The sequence below is a fragment of the Mauremys reevesii genome, linkage group 14 (genome assembly GCF_016161935.1).
Source record: "Mauremys reevesii isolate NIE-2019 linkage group 14, ASM1616193v1, whole genome shotgun sequence".
Taxonomy (NCBI): domain Eukaryota; kingdom Metazoa; phylum Chordata; order Testudines; family Geoemydidae; genus Mauremys; species Mauremys reevesii.
The window spans coordinates 23,686,447-23,702,382 of record NC_052636.1 but is presented as its reverse complement, the minus strand read 5'-3'; the positions used below and the strand labels follow the sequence as shown (position 1 = coordinate 23,702,382).

General features: G+C 50.6%; 1 pseudogene; it reads right to left on the bottom strand.

The window, feature by feature from the left end:
• Positions 1-7,605: 7,605 nt before the first annotated feature.
• The window catches only part of LOC120381673, a 42,101-nt pseudogene continuing 33,770 nt past the window's right edge, over positions 7,606-15,936 (bottom strand).

Sequence of the window (15,936 nt, the reverse complement as noted above, 5' to 3'; positions counted from 1 at the left end):
AGAAAAATCCCTTCTAGTGAGCTATTGAAAGAGCTCAACCTGTTTAGCTTATCAAAAGAAGATTGAAAGGTGACTTCATTGAAGTGCCATATTGGAGAGAAAATACTGGGTATTAAAGGGTTTTGAATCTAGCAGAGAAAGGCATAACAAGATCCAATGGCTGGAAGGTGAAAAGAGACAAATTCATATTGCAACTAAGGCACAAATATTCAACAGCGAGGATGATTCACCACAGGAACAAGCTACCAAGGAAAGTGGTGGATTCTCCATGTCCTGATGTAATTTCATGAAGATTAGATGCCTTTCTGGAATGTGTTTGCCCCCAAAGTAGCTCTTGTGTCCTACAGGAGGCCTGTGATATGCAGGGGGTCAGATTAGATGCTCTAATGGTCTCTTCTGGCCATAAAGTCGACTAATTTCTGAAAAACTGAGTGTAGCATTGGGAGCAGTATCTGATGTTTCCCTGTCTAGCCGGCTTGCTGCCTAGAACGAACGCTCCTTGAGTGGGGTGATCCACAGGGACTAGTTGAAACCTGCAAAGTGCCTGGCCAGGGGCAGGACATTGGCACACCAAGGGCGGGGTGTGGCAGTGACATCACAAAGGCCTTTGGCAGGACCTCAGACTATTGGTCCAAGGTATGGGGGGGAGGTGGTGACCTCACAGAGAGATGCTGACATCAGCCAGGCAGGACAGGGGCGAGGGGCCAGGGAAACCTCAGAGACCCCTGTGGCTTTGCTTCAGCAAGTCTCCTTCTCCAGGTCTCTCTTTGAGGACTGAGAGAGTATTTGGGTTCACGGACGTGAGCGCCAGGAGGAACCTCTTTCCAGTTTTCTCCTTCCCTTTTAGTGATTTTACTAGAAAACAGCCGTCCCTGTTTAGAAGGTAAGAGCCTCCTGGAGGGAAGGGGTGTCATGGGGTGTCATAGTTCGGATGCCGGTGGCCCCCCCATGTATGGAAGTTCCCGCCCCCTGCTCTGTGTTCGCAGGGCCGGAGAGCAGCATTCCACGGCAGTGATTTGCTCCTGGCTGCCGGAGCAGAGCAGCAGGCTCAGCTGTCAGAACTTCCTGGAGCTGTGAAAGGGGAGGGGCCCAGCCTCTGTAGCAGGAATGCAGGGCAGGTGAGTTCACGGCAGGCATTGTGGGATACTGGCGGAGGCCAGTTATGGTGATTTAATGACCAGCAGCATTTACACTGGCACTCTGTCACTGTAAGTTTGCTGCAAAAAGCTCTAGGCCTCTCATCAAAGTGGTTTTATTTTGTCACCAAAACAGGGCAGTTTTGTTGCCAGACGTGGCATTGCAGTGTGTACACCAGCCACACCAAGCTGCCGACCGAGGGAGCGTTGTGTGTTCTTCACACACCTGAGCAATATATTTCTGCTGAAACAACTTTGTAGTGCAGACCTGGCCAAAGATTCACTCACACACACAGCTTGCAAGGAAAACGTCACCTGCTCCTCTGCTTTGCAGAATCCAAACACAAGGAAAGCTTGTCAGGGCCTGGTGGAGATGGCAGCGAGTCAGGTGTGGGCAGACACTATGTCTTACACCCAGGCAGGGACCATGGCTTAGCTGGCTAAAGCACCTGCCTTGTAAACAGGCGATCCTGGGTTCAACTCCCAGTGGTGGCTTTGGGGGCACCTGCTATTGGCTACTGTCCGAGGACAAGATTCAGAACTAGATGGGCCTTTGGTCTAGCCTAGTGTGGTTTTTCTCATGGTTTAAATTACACTCACGGGCACTGATAATAGAGTTACTGAAAGTTTGGGAGTTAGGCGCTGATAGATCAGTGGTCCAAGCCTCTTGTAGACACCCTGCCTCCCTCTGGGACAGGGGCAGGTCTGAGCTCTCGCACCAAATGCTCATTGTGGCTGCCAGAACCTGTGAGGGGCTCATTTCGTTTGCACCCTGGGTTGAGTCCTGCTTTGTGCACCGTGTCTGAGAATGAAAATCCTAAACCGCCCTTTGAAATGACGAATGCAGCAGGATGTGTCATTGTCCCTGCCCCAAAGCAGACAGACCAATGGAGAAATGCCGTCGAGTCCAAGGTAATACTTCACTGCGGTTTTACCATTTCCACTTGCTAAACTCCCTCCTATCTGCCCAGCCCAGTCCTCTGCCTCAGCTGCTGCTCCCGGCCTGCTCTAGCGTCAAACATGCAGGGCCCCCAGGGGAACAGAGGCTGGGACAGGGCAGCAGCCTGGGCTGGGCAGATGCTAAGAGTTTTCGTTCCCTGAGAACTGGCCTGGCTCCCTTCTCAACAGCAAACAAATCAATTCCACGCCCCCTCCCCAGAAAAATCAGCCTGGAGCCAAGGGCAGCAGGGGATGATTCCATCTAGGTCCCACCGAGGCAGGAGAGAACCCAGGGCCTTTCTAGCAGAGCTTATGGAACCGACGTGGGGAAGCCAGCCTTTAATAACAGGCAGTTCAAGTTTAAGCTCAGTGTTTTTAACAATTTTTACAACCTTAAATAACCCTTCAATCGCAGTGTCACTATCCATAACATTGCTTCAGCCTTATAGGTTCCCAAGTGCAAAACTAAACATCTCTTCAAACACAAGAGAGTGCAGATCAGTCAGTGTTCAGAGTCATCCCACATAAAAGAATCATGTTGTGGTACATATTGGCCTCATCATGTGGCCGTTGCCTTTCCCTCCGCTCTGTTAAAAGGTTTGGTATTTTGCACAGAAACTTTCTTCCCTCAGGAGAGACCTGGGAACCAAGGCTGCCAGACAAACACCTTTAAGAGGAGGCGTAACCTGTCAAAAAATGATCTCCCTCCTTCAGTTCAATGACAGCCTGAAATGTTACTTATCCCGGCAGAGCCGGAGGATTGAAAGCAGCTACATCAAATCCCTGTGTAGCTAGCAGGAATGAACACAAACACTCCCTGGTATCTGAAGAGATGTTTAGTTTTACCCTTGGTAAACTAGAAGTCGAAAGGGAAGGAAGGTGGTGCCATATATAAAGAGTGAAACACAAAACAATTATCATAGTTATACCCATAGTGACTGCAAAATATTTCTATATTCTTATCATCATCAGTGTATTATTTTCTCTGGTGTCTATACATTGACTATGCCTTGACCAAGAAATTTGAATCTTGATAAAATAATCGACTACCCCTGGTTAAGGCAATGGACTTGATACCCACTCGGTGTCCCTACACAGGTTCAGGTACTAACAACAGTGGCTGCCTTTTAGCCATAGCTTTTAATCAGGGCAATACATTGATCCTGTGAAATCATTTCCCAGCCGGAGTCCACCGCCCACATTCCTTAGGGCATTGGGCCACCATGTGAACGGTTCATTTCCCTCCTCAATTTCACACAGAGACACAATTTCCTTTGCACAGATCCATGAACAGCAAAACCTCCCTGTGTCTCTTGTCTGAGCCAGGGCATTCGATTCCATTGAAACCTTTTCTCCTGCAATGGCAATGGTCATGCAGACGGGACGAGGCCACCTTCACCTCTGACAGTGAGATATTGGATCAGCTCTTTCTTTACGCAGCTGCTGGTAGTCCATGAAACATCAGGGATGGATGCAAGGCTGAGTTCATGCACCAACCCCCTAAACATTTCAGTGCCCCAGAGAAATCCTGACTCTGGCTATTGGCATGATCTGGTGGAGATTCGAATAGGAACGGGACGGTCTGAATTGTCAGTGTGGGGAATGAACAACAATCTATAGCAATGTCATTAACCACAAACACACTCTAATCATGCTCCAGCCGGAAGGGAAATGGGCAGGAACCCTTGTTTTTCAGCATGGACACACCTACACTAATGCACAGCCAGGAGTGTGCTGGGGGAGCTGGTCTGAGCAATTTGAAGTGACAATTCAGTGAGAACAGAATCATTGTGTAGTGAAGCACCTATACACCAAGTAGTTGTGGCTGAGTGGTTAAGACGATGGACTAGAAATCCACTGGGGTCTCCCCAGGCAAGTTTGAATCTTGCCAACTACAGAAGTGTTAGTGTATTGTCACTGCTCTGGTTGTAATGCCTGAGCCTCCACAGAGCCAGACCTGGTCTCACTCTGAGGCTGTCTACACTTAAAATGCTGCTGTGACACTGCTATAGCACTGTGGAGTAGACAGTTGCTACAGTGAGTGGAGGGGTTTTCCATCCCTGTAATAGCTACATTGACAGAACAATCTTTCCTTTCATTTAGCACTATCTAACCATGGCTTAGGGCAGCTTAATTATACTGATTCCAGGGTTTTTCACACCCTGAAAGACGTACTTCTTACAAGGGTTATCCCATCATGCCCCCATTCCCTGGTCCTTCTCGCATGACCCGAGAGCAGCAATACCCGCAGTTCAAGAGGTGCAAACAATTCAATGTTTGTTGGGGTAAACTTCCAGCAAGCAACGATTTCCTTCCTCGGTATCGCCCTTCCCAGCTCTGACACCACAGAAGCTTGTCTGTGTCCCTGTTCCCATTCCCCCCCTTAGCAAAACATAACTCCAATTCCCCTACTCCCATTCCCATTCCCCCCCATTACTTCCTGATTGACTGCAGACTATATGGTAAAACTGGAGTTCTGCTTAGCTATACCTTAACCAATCATTTTACTGAAATGTAACTAACCAATCCCAACATATTGTAACATGGTTATCTAACCAGTTATACCCCACCACCTTAATTGCTTTACAACCAACAAATTAATTGTCCAGTAGACAGAAACAATCACAGAACCAGACAGAGATTATGCAGACAAGCAATAGGAAAGTGGAGACTACAGTGACAGAACAAAGAAATGAGGATTTCAGACCCCAGCTATTGATAAGTGAGTTGTTGCCAGACAGGATGCTATCATGGTAGAGGTTGTGGATGCTGGTTGCTTAACTGTCTGGCCCCCAGGGCAGGATTTTGAGGGTCTCAGAATGCCAGCACCCATCTTTTGTTCGCTTAAAACGTGAGCAGGGAGATTCCAACACCGCAGAACTCATGGAACTCCAGGAAATGTGTAACTTTAGGTCCGGGTGAGTGTGCCTAAAAATCAGCTGTGCTGAAGAAGGTCTCTAGGAGTTGAAAGAGATGTGCCATCTTGGCCTCCCTAAAGAGTGTCATCAAATATTAATGAAAACTGGGGTTGATAAGTCACATTCTTTGTAGCGTTAGGATTTGGGACTAGTCCAAAGTGCCAGTTTTAAGACTCTCTTTTCCTCTCTCTTGGGTGTTCTGGTTTCTGCATAGAGACGAGGTTTCAAATCCCACTCCTGACATGACCATTTTCTTTTATCTGGAGAAAATGGCCTCACTTCAATCTCCTTTACAACAATCGGATACCATTTGTTTAGCTTTTCTATTCCAGTAATTGTGAGAGACGTTCCAAACTAGGGGGAAACAGGGTCTTTTCTCTCGACCGATCAATTTTTGTCTTCCTTCATTCCAAGCCATTTTCTCAGAAACATCCGTATTTCCCACACTTTTTTGTTCAGCGTTCTTTGCTTTTATGAAATTTTAGGGTCATCATTTAATTGCCCACAACTGTACTTATGACGTGAAGTGAAACCCAATATTTTTTGGATATTCTTGCAGGAGAGTTTTGCTTTCTGACCTGGAATTGAACAGGGGCTACCCAAGGGGGATAATGCTACTCCCTTTTCTTGCCTCATCCGAAAAAACATACATTCCTGATGCCCTTTGTTTCCTTGCCCTTTTTAGGGTAAATTTACACTTCTCAGAAATAGAATCCTTTAGAAAACCACTCAAAAGCTCAGCAGTGTCGTAAGCAATGGTTTCCGGAAACGTGCCCAGCTTTTCTTTAATTTGGTGACACAGGGCCAGGCAAGGGACTGGATACAGGCCTGGATCAGAATCTTTGTTACCAGAGCTAGAATTTCTATTTAAAAAGAGCTATTTTTCTGCTGCTATTAGATTTCCAACATTGATTTCATTTTATACACATTTTCAGCATCTATTAAGGATAAATTGAACAAAAATACCACTTCTCTTTCCTCAACATCTGCATCATGAAGGGGAGCATTCCAAATAGGAAAGATCTTCTGTGGGGCATGGGTTACAAAAATGCTTCGGGAACCAAATACATGCGCATTTTGCCAAGTTAAAAATCACTTAATGTGGAATTCTCTCCCCAAATCATCTGAGAAAATACTGACTTAAATAATTGAACTCCACTGTGATCGTATGCACTTCCCTCAGTTAGTTGGGGTTCTGCTGTTGTTCACCATTTCCGAATGGAGATTTTAAATCACTGCTGTTTCTTTGTTAGCGTGTGCAGTAAATTGGAGAGTTCTCCACTGTTGACAGAACTGCACTTGAACTTTCTCCGTGTCATCATGGAGGGGTGGGGAAAAAGCAAAGCTGAAGTGACAAATGAGGACTTTAGGAAATGGTCATTTGTCTTCAATTCTCCAAGAAATCTGAGCTACGTCCTATTGAACTGAACTAATATCCAATTGGGTGAACAAACAGCCTTCAGGAAAGAGAGAAACCCACATCACAGAGAGACAGAATACATGACAATGAAAGTATCAAGAGAAATTCCAGAGCAGGTTACATCTGATTATTTAGAATCAGGACAAGAGATTCTCCCATCACTTTCTCCTCTGATCCATTCAAAGCAGCTTCACTCAGCACTCTCTCAATAGTCAGTTATGTTATTTACAAAATTGTAAGTATCCCAGCATCCCCATAATGGGGGACAAAATAGTCCTCTTGCCAGAAGTGGCTTTACCAATAGATGAAACCTGGAATTTAAATGCCAAATAATCACACTATGTTTGGGATCCATTTAAATTCCCCTTCCAGGTCTTGGACACTTTCATCTCCAGTCATAGTGACTCTGATATAGGAGGAAAGAAATCAAAGCATCACCTCCAAGCACAGACAGCTGAGAACTCTTCCTCATATGCCATTTTGAGAAGTGGAGGGATAGAATGTGATGAAAATAAACTCTGCACAGAGAAGCCAAAATGTAACAGTTCTGGAGTGATGGGGAAGGAGGGAATCTCTGAACCACCCCATCTCCTTCCAGTGTCACAGAGGCTGAAATGACACTTTTTTCCCCTGCTCCTCTTTATTTAACTATAATATGAAAAATTCCCAATGTAACTGCTCTTCAGCACAACCCAGAGCAACGTGAGAACAACTGGCAAGGATACAATCTGTATCACTGGCGACTCTAACAATCACTTTGCAATAGGAGGAATGGTATAAATGTGACGCTCCCTGGTTCCTCATAGCAAGGGCACACTCCAGTTACTTGTGGGATAATTGAGTTGATAGAAAGGACAAATGGGCCCAGCTCAAAAGAAGGCAAACTACAAAAGGCATAAATGGGCCACTCATCTGTCCAAGCTGAGGGATAATGGTGCTGCAAACAGTTCAAACAGATTTAAAAAGTTACCATTTGGGAATCAGGAAAAGTATTAAAGAAAAAAAATTGATAGCCCTAGAGGTTTTTATGGTGTTCATTGCCCTTGCAGATTCTCTGATGGCTAACATGGGCTGAGTGCCAAGAGACGGTTTTCCCACACTCACGGCATTCATAGGGCCTTTCCCCCATGTGGATTCTCTGATGTTTAGAAAGGTCTCATCTTTGAGTGAAGCTTTTCCCACACTCATTGCATTCGTAGGGCCTCGCCCCTGTGTGGATTCTCTGATGTTTAGAAAACATCTGAGCTGCTAGTGAAGTTTTTCCCACACTCACGGCATTCATAGGGCCTTTCCCCCGTGTGGATTCTCTGATGTTTAGAAAGGGCTGAGCTGCGATTGAAGCTTTTCCCACACTCACGGCATTCGTAGGGCCTTTCCCCTGTGTGGACGCTCTGATGTTGAGAAAGGGTTGATCTTTGAGTGAAGCTTTTCCCACACTCAGTGCATTCATAGGGCCTTTCCCCTGTGTGGACTCTCTGATGTTTAGAAAGGTTTGATCTTTGAGTGAAGCTTTTCCCACACTCATGGCATTCATAGGGCCTTTCCCCTGTGTGGATTCTCTGATGTTTAGAAAGGGCTGATCTGTGATTGAAGCTTTTCCCACACTCACTGCATTCGTAGGGCCTCTCCCCCGTGTGGATTCTCTGATGAGCAGAAAGGGTTGATATTTGAGTGAAGGTTTTCCCACACTCACTGCAGTTGTAGGGCCTGTCCCCTGTGTGGATTCTCTGATGAACAGAAAGGGCCGAGCTGCTAGTGAAGCTTTTCCCACACTCACGGCATTCGTAGGGCCTCTCCCCTGTGTGGATTCTCTGATGTTTAGAAAACATCTGAGCTGCTAGTGAAGTTTTTCCCACACTCACGGCATTCATAGGGCCTTTCCCCCGTGTGGATTCTCTGATGTTTAGAAAGGGCTGAGCTGCGATTGAAGCTTTTCCCACACTCACGGCATTCGTAGGGCCTTTCCCCTGTGTGGACGCTCTGATGTTGAGAAAGGGTTGATCTTTGAGTGAAGCTTTTCCCACACTCAGTGCATTCATAGGGCCTTTCCCCCGTGTGGATTCTCTGATGTTTAGAAAGGTCTGATCTTTGAGTGAAGCTTTTCCCACACTCATTGCATTCGTAGGGCCTCTCCCCTGTGTGGATTCTCTGATGGGTAAAAAGGGCTGATCTGCGATTGAAAGTTTTCCCACACTCAGTGCATTCATAGGGCCTTTCCCCTGTGTGGACTCTCTGATGTTTAGAAAGGTTTGATCTTTGAGTGAAGCTTTTCCCACACTCATGGCATTCATAGGGCCTTTCCCCTGTGTGGATTCTCTGATGTTTAGAAAGGGCTGATCTGTGATTGAAGCTTTTCCCACACTCACTGCATTCGTAGGGCCTCTCCCCCGTGTGGATTCTCTGATGAGCAGAAAGGGTTGATATTTGAGTGAAGGTTTTCCCACACTCACGGCATTCGTAGGGCCTCTCCCCTGTGTGGATTCTCTGATGAACAGAAAGGGCTGAGCTACGAGAGACGGTTTTCCCACACTCACAGCATTCATGGGGCCAGTCACCTGTGTGGATTCTCTGATGATTAAGAAGGGCTGAGTAGTCATATAAGTTTTTTCCACACTCTGTGCATGTATTTTTTCTCTTTCCAATGATGATTTCCTGCTTTGTGGTGGTTTTCTTGAGGTCCTTCTGAGTTCCCTGAGAGGAAATACGTTTACCCATTTTCACCTCCGGCTGGTTTCCTTGTTCTCTTTCTGGTCTGTGCTGAATCTCACAGGATTTTTCCTCCTCATGACTCCTGGACACATGGCTTTTTGATCTTTGCAATAATGCTCTGTGTTTATCCACTTGCTGAACATTTTTCTGCTGAGAATTCTGCTCCTCTTTCTCACATGCCATTGCATCACCTGCTGTGAAAAAGACAGAAACATCAAACAGGGATGAAAAGTGTAAAGCCAAAACAAACTAAGTGCTGGAGGGAGGTCAAATAAAAATCACAAACTGAACTCCCCCATACTCTTCCCCAAAACAGGAGAGAGGAGGGGATCAATTTGGCTTTCAAGTCCCATCCAAATTCTCAGGGGGAAGGGAGGAAGCTACTGCCTGGCGTCTGCTAGAATCTACAGGAAGCCATGAGCTATAGTTACTCTGAGGATATGACCCCTGCTGGCAACAATAATGAACTGAGACACCTCTCAAGGGCTTGGTAGGGCATCCCAGATGTTTCCTTCAGGCACTTCCACACTCAAGAGTTGGTTTAATGTTTCCTCACCTCTGCAGGGAGATCTCATGGTCTGTTTTCCCTCTGAACCCTGCAGGTCTGAGACCCACGGCTCTTCCCCTTGTTCCAGCTGGGAGATCACATCAGGTTTGGAAAATGGAAACCCTGCTCAGAGGAAAGATAACAAAGGAGTTCCGTTGATTTCATAAAACTTTCTCATAAAAAAACATTCTATTAATTTAACTTTAATACTTAGTGTGACCCGGTGTGCCTGGGCTAGTCCTCACTGAAAATGCCAAGACCAGGGCAGGCTGAAAAAGGGAGAGCAGAGGCTCCCCAAACTGGTGGTTAACACGGAAGTTAAACTCACCAACCAGCAGGGGCGGCTCTAGAAAGTAGGCTGCCCCAAGCAGCGCGGAGCGCTGCACCGCCCTTCCCCGGTCCCGCGGCGGGTCCCCTCTTCCCGCGGCTCCGGTTGAGCTCCTGCCGGCATGCCTGCGGCAGGTCCACCGGAGCCCGGGACCAGCGGACCTGCCGCAGTCATGCCTGCGGGAGCTCAACCGGAGCCGCAGGAAGACGGGACCCGCCGCAGTCATGCCTGCGGGAGCTCAACCGAAGCCGCGGGAAGACGGGACCCGCCGCAGTCATGCCTGTGGCAGGTCCGCTCGTTCCGGGCTCCGGTGGACCTGCCGCAGGCATGCCGGCGGGAGCTCAACCGGAGCCAAATGCCGCCCCCCCGGGAAACGGCCGCCCCAAGCGCCTGCTTGGCGCGCTGGGGTCTAGAGCCGCCCCTGCCAACCAGTCACCAACTGTGCTTCTGATCCCCCACACTGGTTATTGAGAAACTGAAAAAAGAAATCACACGGCCCCCTTTATTGCATTCCAGTTCTCTGACTCCCAATCAGCACCTACGTCCAGCACAGTGAGAGGTTATTTAAAAACTCTGCTCACATAAACAAACTGTTCTTCTGACCCCAGAGTCAGCCACATCACCAGGTCAGTATAGGTTTGGATCTTACTCAAAATACTATGATGCCAGCCAATCATTGGCATCTAAACTACAGGTTTATAAGTAAGAAAGCATCTAAACTAAAGGTTTATTATAAAAGAAAGAAAGAAAAAGGGAGTTGTTAAATGGGAAAGCAGTCAGACACATTCAGAAATCTATACATCTGGTTCTTAGCAGTATTGGTGAGTTTCTGGCTTGAAAGGCTCTCTGGTACACATCCACATTATTCAGTCCTTTGTTCAAGCCTTCAGTTTGTAGAGAAGTTGCTCCAGAGGTAGGAAGAGGAATTGAAGACAAAATGGAGATGATGCAGCTGCCCTTTACATTCCTTTTGCCAAGTGGCTTCTAATTCCTGTGTCCCAAACACAAGCTTCACAGCGCATGGCATGGAAAAGCCTTGGAGTTCTCAGTACACAGTGTGATACAGCGTGGCCAGAGGGCAGCAGGAGAGGGTTAGAAGGGAGCCTTATTCCCTGTAGAGGGAAGAAGTTTGCTATAGATTAACTAGAGCACCTGAAGCCAATTAGAGCCCCAGCAGTCAGTCACCTGATAAAGACCCTTGCTCCAATCAGACAGGGAAGGAGTTGGAACAGAGGGGATTGGTATTGGAGCAAAGAACAGTTTGAAGGGAAGCAGAGGAAAGTTTGGAGGAGTGCTGCGGTGGGCTGAGAAATCCAAAAACCCTAGGTAAGGGGCACCTGGCTTGTGTAGAAGAAGAGCAAGAAGCCCCTCCACAAGCTGAAGGGCAGGAGAGGGAAGTAGCCCAGGGGAAGGAACCGCCAGTTCAAGTGGTTCACCACTAACCTCAGGGCCCCTGGGTTGGGACCTGGAGAAGAGGGTGGGCCCAGGTCCCTCCCTCTCCACTTCCCTCCTCAAGGACACTAGTGGGGTAATTAAAATAACGATTCAGAGGCAAGCAGTGAAGCCCTGAACCTTCCCCAAAGAAGAGAAAGCGCGAGACCCAGCATAACAGGACTGGCAATTTGCCACAGTACCGTATTGTCCCAAGTATAGGCTGCACTTTTTCCCCCGAATGTACGTCTTTAAACTAGGGGTGCGGCCTATAATCGGGATGTTGCTGCGGCGGGGAGCCCAGAGCCTTTTAAATCCCAGCCGCGGCCAGGAGTCAGAGGGCTCTGGGCTGCCCGCTGCGGCGGGGAGCCCAGAGCCTTTTAAATCCCAGCCGCGGCGAGGAATCAGAGGGTGGGAGGGAAATGAGAGAATGTTCTTTTTCTTGCCTATGTCCAAGGAGGGACCCGTAAAATGAAGCTAAGCACAGGGCCCCACTAATGCTAAATCCGCCACTGAGCTTCCTTCTCTGGATCCCCCCAGCCAGCATTCAAGGATGCACGGAGTGTCTGTGTGATAAGTGACCCTGGACCAGCAGCTCTGACTCCAGCAGCCTGCTCGTTACACCCCAAGCATTATTGTGGTCTGGGAGAAGGCTCAGGGTTTGAGCCGTCAGGGGTAGGAAGCGTCTGCTGATTATGCCGCACCTAACCCTCAGTTTTACTTGAGCAAACAGGAGCTATTTGACACTGTGCGATACGGCTCCTGTGCTCTGTTCCCAAAGCGTTCTGCAGCAGGGGAGGGTCTGTGGCAGTGTGTGTGTGTCACTGGTATATTGGGGTGATGAGGCAACAGGACAGAGTAGAGGTGGCATTGTGGGGCTGGCGTGAACCATCTCTCTTCTATTCCCCTTCCAAGATCCGAGGGGAGAGTAACCCTTACCCAGCAAGGTCACATTCTCATAGTTCTCCTGCATGACATCCCAGTAGAGGGCTCTCTGACTGGGGTCCAGCAGAGCCCCCTCTCCCCTGGTGAAATACACAGCCACCTCCTCGAAGGTCACCGGCCCCTGAAAGAGCAAGAGTCCAACACTCAGTACCTGCTGCCCCACTCACAGCCCCACTATACACGGGGGACAGGAGCCAAACAGAAGCTCTGGGTGGATTGCAGTCAAAGTCCCATCCCCACCCTGCTCAGAGCATCCAGGAAACACCAGGGGGAGGAGACGAAGCGAGAGCCCCTCCTCTCTCCCAGCAGAGCCATCACACACCTACTAGCCACTGACTGATTCAGGAGATGGGGCCCCTAGCAGGGTCCAGGGACAGCTCCCTGGTAGGAAGCCCAACACCCTCCCCATTCTGAAGAGCTGGATGTGAAGGGAGGGGAAGCTCCCCTAAGCCTCACTGGTGGGTGCTCCCTTCATATCTCACAGCAGCTGCTGGTTAGTCAGGTCGGGCTCCAGCACTATGAGTCTGGTCAGTTTTCCCAGCCCCATGCAGCTGGATTATTTTCAGCTCCACAAACTAGAGCATTTCCACCGCCGAACCTCCTGGGCCTGTTCCTAGAATCTAGGCCACATATTAAATAACTCCCAGCAGGTTTAGCACACCCCTGTCCTCCTCCCTTTCTCCACCCTGTGCATTTCCTGCAACCCAGACTGCAACCTCCAAACCAGCCTGTGCAAACCTTCCCATCTCCCACGTATTTGCTGTCTCTCTCCCCCCCTGGAGGAACCCACCAGCAACCCCCCGATAATACCTACCTGAACTGGCTCCTCTGCAGCCATTTCTCTCCCCTGTCCAACGAGAGGACGGGATGAACTGGAGCGAAACATGGACGTTATTCCGCAGCCTGGCAGGGCGAGAAGGGCAGTTGTGAAGGTTTCAGAACAGGCTTTAATTCATTTCACAGCATGATTCCCCCAGGCCCTTTCCCCGCAGACAGACACCCTAGAGTCTGCCATGCTGAGAAAGGCTTCATCTCTTTGTACAGTGTAGACCTGGCCTCTCCTGCCAGGCTAAGCCCACAGAGACATTTTTAACCTCCCTTCTCCCTCCCCTCACCCCGTAACAAAGTCTCTGAACACAAGGCTAGAAAAAAGCAGAACCAAAGGAGTCACTGTGGGGGATCCCCTCAGACACTGACCCCATGGCTGCCACACCCCAGCAGGAGGGATATGGAGTCAGGAACTCGATTTTCCTCTGTCTGATTCTCATCTTTTCCACAGGAAAGTGACTCTATCCAGCGTGCAGTAATACATCTGTCTGGGCAGACTGGAGAGAGATTTCCAGATCTCTAAACTCTTCTCTCCCACGGCCCCTTTCAGTCTCTCTTTCTCCTTCTATCTCCTTTTCCCTGTCCCCTCTCCCTGCTCGTCTGGTTGGAAAGTCCCATTCCTGGGAAGTTTGCTCCCCCATGGCTGGATTTGCTCCTGCAATTGCTAATTGGATGAGAAATGAGGGGGGGATCTGTTTGTGTAGAGTCATTTTAGGGCCAGGCCCCAGCATTTTCCCTTTGTTTCTTTCAGTTACTTGGATCAGAATTTGGTATTAACAGGGCCCAGGGCTGCCCTAGGGGGCTAGGACCAGCTGGAGAAAGTCATCCCCTGGGCCGGGCAGAGAAGCAGCTTTAATTCAGGTCACTTCCCAGCACAGAACCCCGCTGGGGGAGCAGCAGCTGCTAAGCCTGGTCTCCCAGATCACAATGGAGGCTGCAGCCTCTGACCCAGGAAGCTGAACCCCAGTATCCTGAGCAGAGAGGGACAGAGCGTTTGAGCAGCTTCCCTCCTTTAGCTCTCTGGGGAGAGCAGCTAATGAGAGGTGGGGGCACAAATTTTCTAAACGGAACCGAAAGTTCCTGCAGTTGTCAAAAGAGGAGAAAAGCAAAATCTGTGATTTCACACTCACAGTGACTGTTAAGTGGACAGAAAGTTATCACAGTGACAGGGCCTGTGAGTGGGGAATGCCCGGCAGTGCTTGGAGCCAGGACTCTGACCCGAGTTGATCAGAGAGAAGGATCACGGTTAGTAGAAGTTCCCACAGCCAGGGGCCCCACAGCTATTCCCTGGGACGCAGCCCCCAGAGTCCCCAGCCAGGGACCCCAGATACCCCTCAAAGCCCCACCGGTCAGGGAAGCCCCACCAGACCATGACTGTCAGGTTGGGAATCCCAAAGGGTTCCCCCCACCAAGAGCCCCCAGCAGCCAGGGACCTGCCCATTGGGAACGCAGTCCCTCACTGCCTGCCTAGGATCCCCCCCTCCCCGCCCTCCAGCAGGACCTGCCCTGCCCTTTGCCCTGGCACCCCCTCCTCCGCCCTGCGGGATCCCCTGATGCTTTACAGGGGCAGCCCCTGGCCTAGCGCCGGGGATTCTCCCACACACACTCTGTGCACTGGGCAGGGCAGCGATCCCAGGAGTCTGCGGGGGAAGCCCAGACAGAGCCCCTGGCACAGCACCAGGCTCCCTCTAACCCCCTGTCCCACCTCCCCAAGAGACGCCCACCCCGGCTGTTCTGCAGCCAACGGCCCCCAGCGATACCCACCTCCAGGACCCACAGCCTCAGGGCTGGGCACATCCACCCTTGAGATGTGCAGAGAAAACGTGTCACGACCTGCAACTGGAGGTGGAAAATCAGACTCCTGGAGAGACCGGGGGGAAATGGGGGAGACGGGAGAGCGGCTCGTTGGCGGGGAAAGGGGCGAATCTCCCCGGATTTTACAGCCCGGGTGAGACACTGAGCGAGAAAAGGGGCAGAACTGGAGAGAATTTGTATCGGGGGCGAGAGGCAAGTGGCACCAACAGGGACAGGAGCCAATTAACCCCCCTTCCCCCGCCCTCCACTCCCCCCCCCCGGGAATTTCCTGGCTGCCCAGAGACAGTTCAACCCCACCCACATCCCACTGACCTTCCCCTACAACTCCAGCTTCTCCCCCCCCCGCCGGGCCCCGCCCCCCCATCCCAGCGGGGGGGGGGGGGCGGGCAGAAACGGCTGCGGCTCCGAGGCTTCTCCCGGGTTCCCCCGGGCAGAGTCACGTGCCCGCCCCCCCCCGGGGGTCTCCCACTCCCCGGGGGCTCCGGGCGGGGCTGGGGCGGGCGGAGCCCGGGGCTGCCCGGGGGGCGGGGCCCAGCTAGAGAAACCCCGCAGTAACAGCGGTTAGAACCCTCCCTTCCCTGGGCTGGAGAGAGCGGAAGCGGCCCCGGGGCAGGCTGGGAGATGTAGTTCCTGTCTCTCCCTGGACCGGAAGTGACGTCGACAGAGGAGCCGGAGCCGGGCTGGAAAGGAGCGTTGGGCGCTGCGGCTCTGCCTGGCTCGCGCGGGGCCGTTGGAGCCTCTCCCGGGCCGGAGAAGGGTTGGTGCCGTTGGAGCTCTGGGCATGCGCAGATCGCGGCGGGAGAGCCCTTCATTAACACGCCCCCCCCGTGCCCGGCCCGGGGTCCCTGCGTGGGGCCGGGGCCGGGGGGTGAGACCGGGCGGGAAATGTCGGTGCAGCCCGGACATGGCGGGGGGGGGCA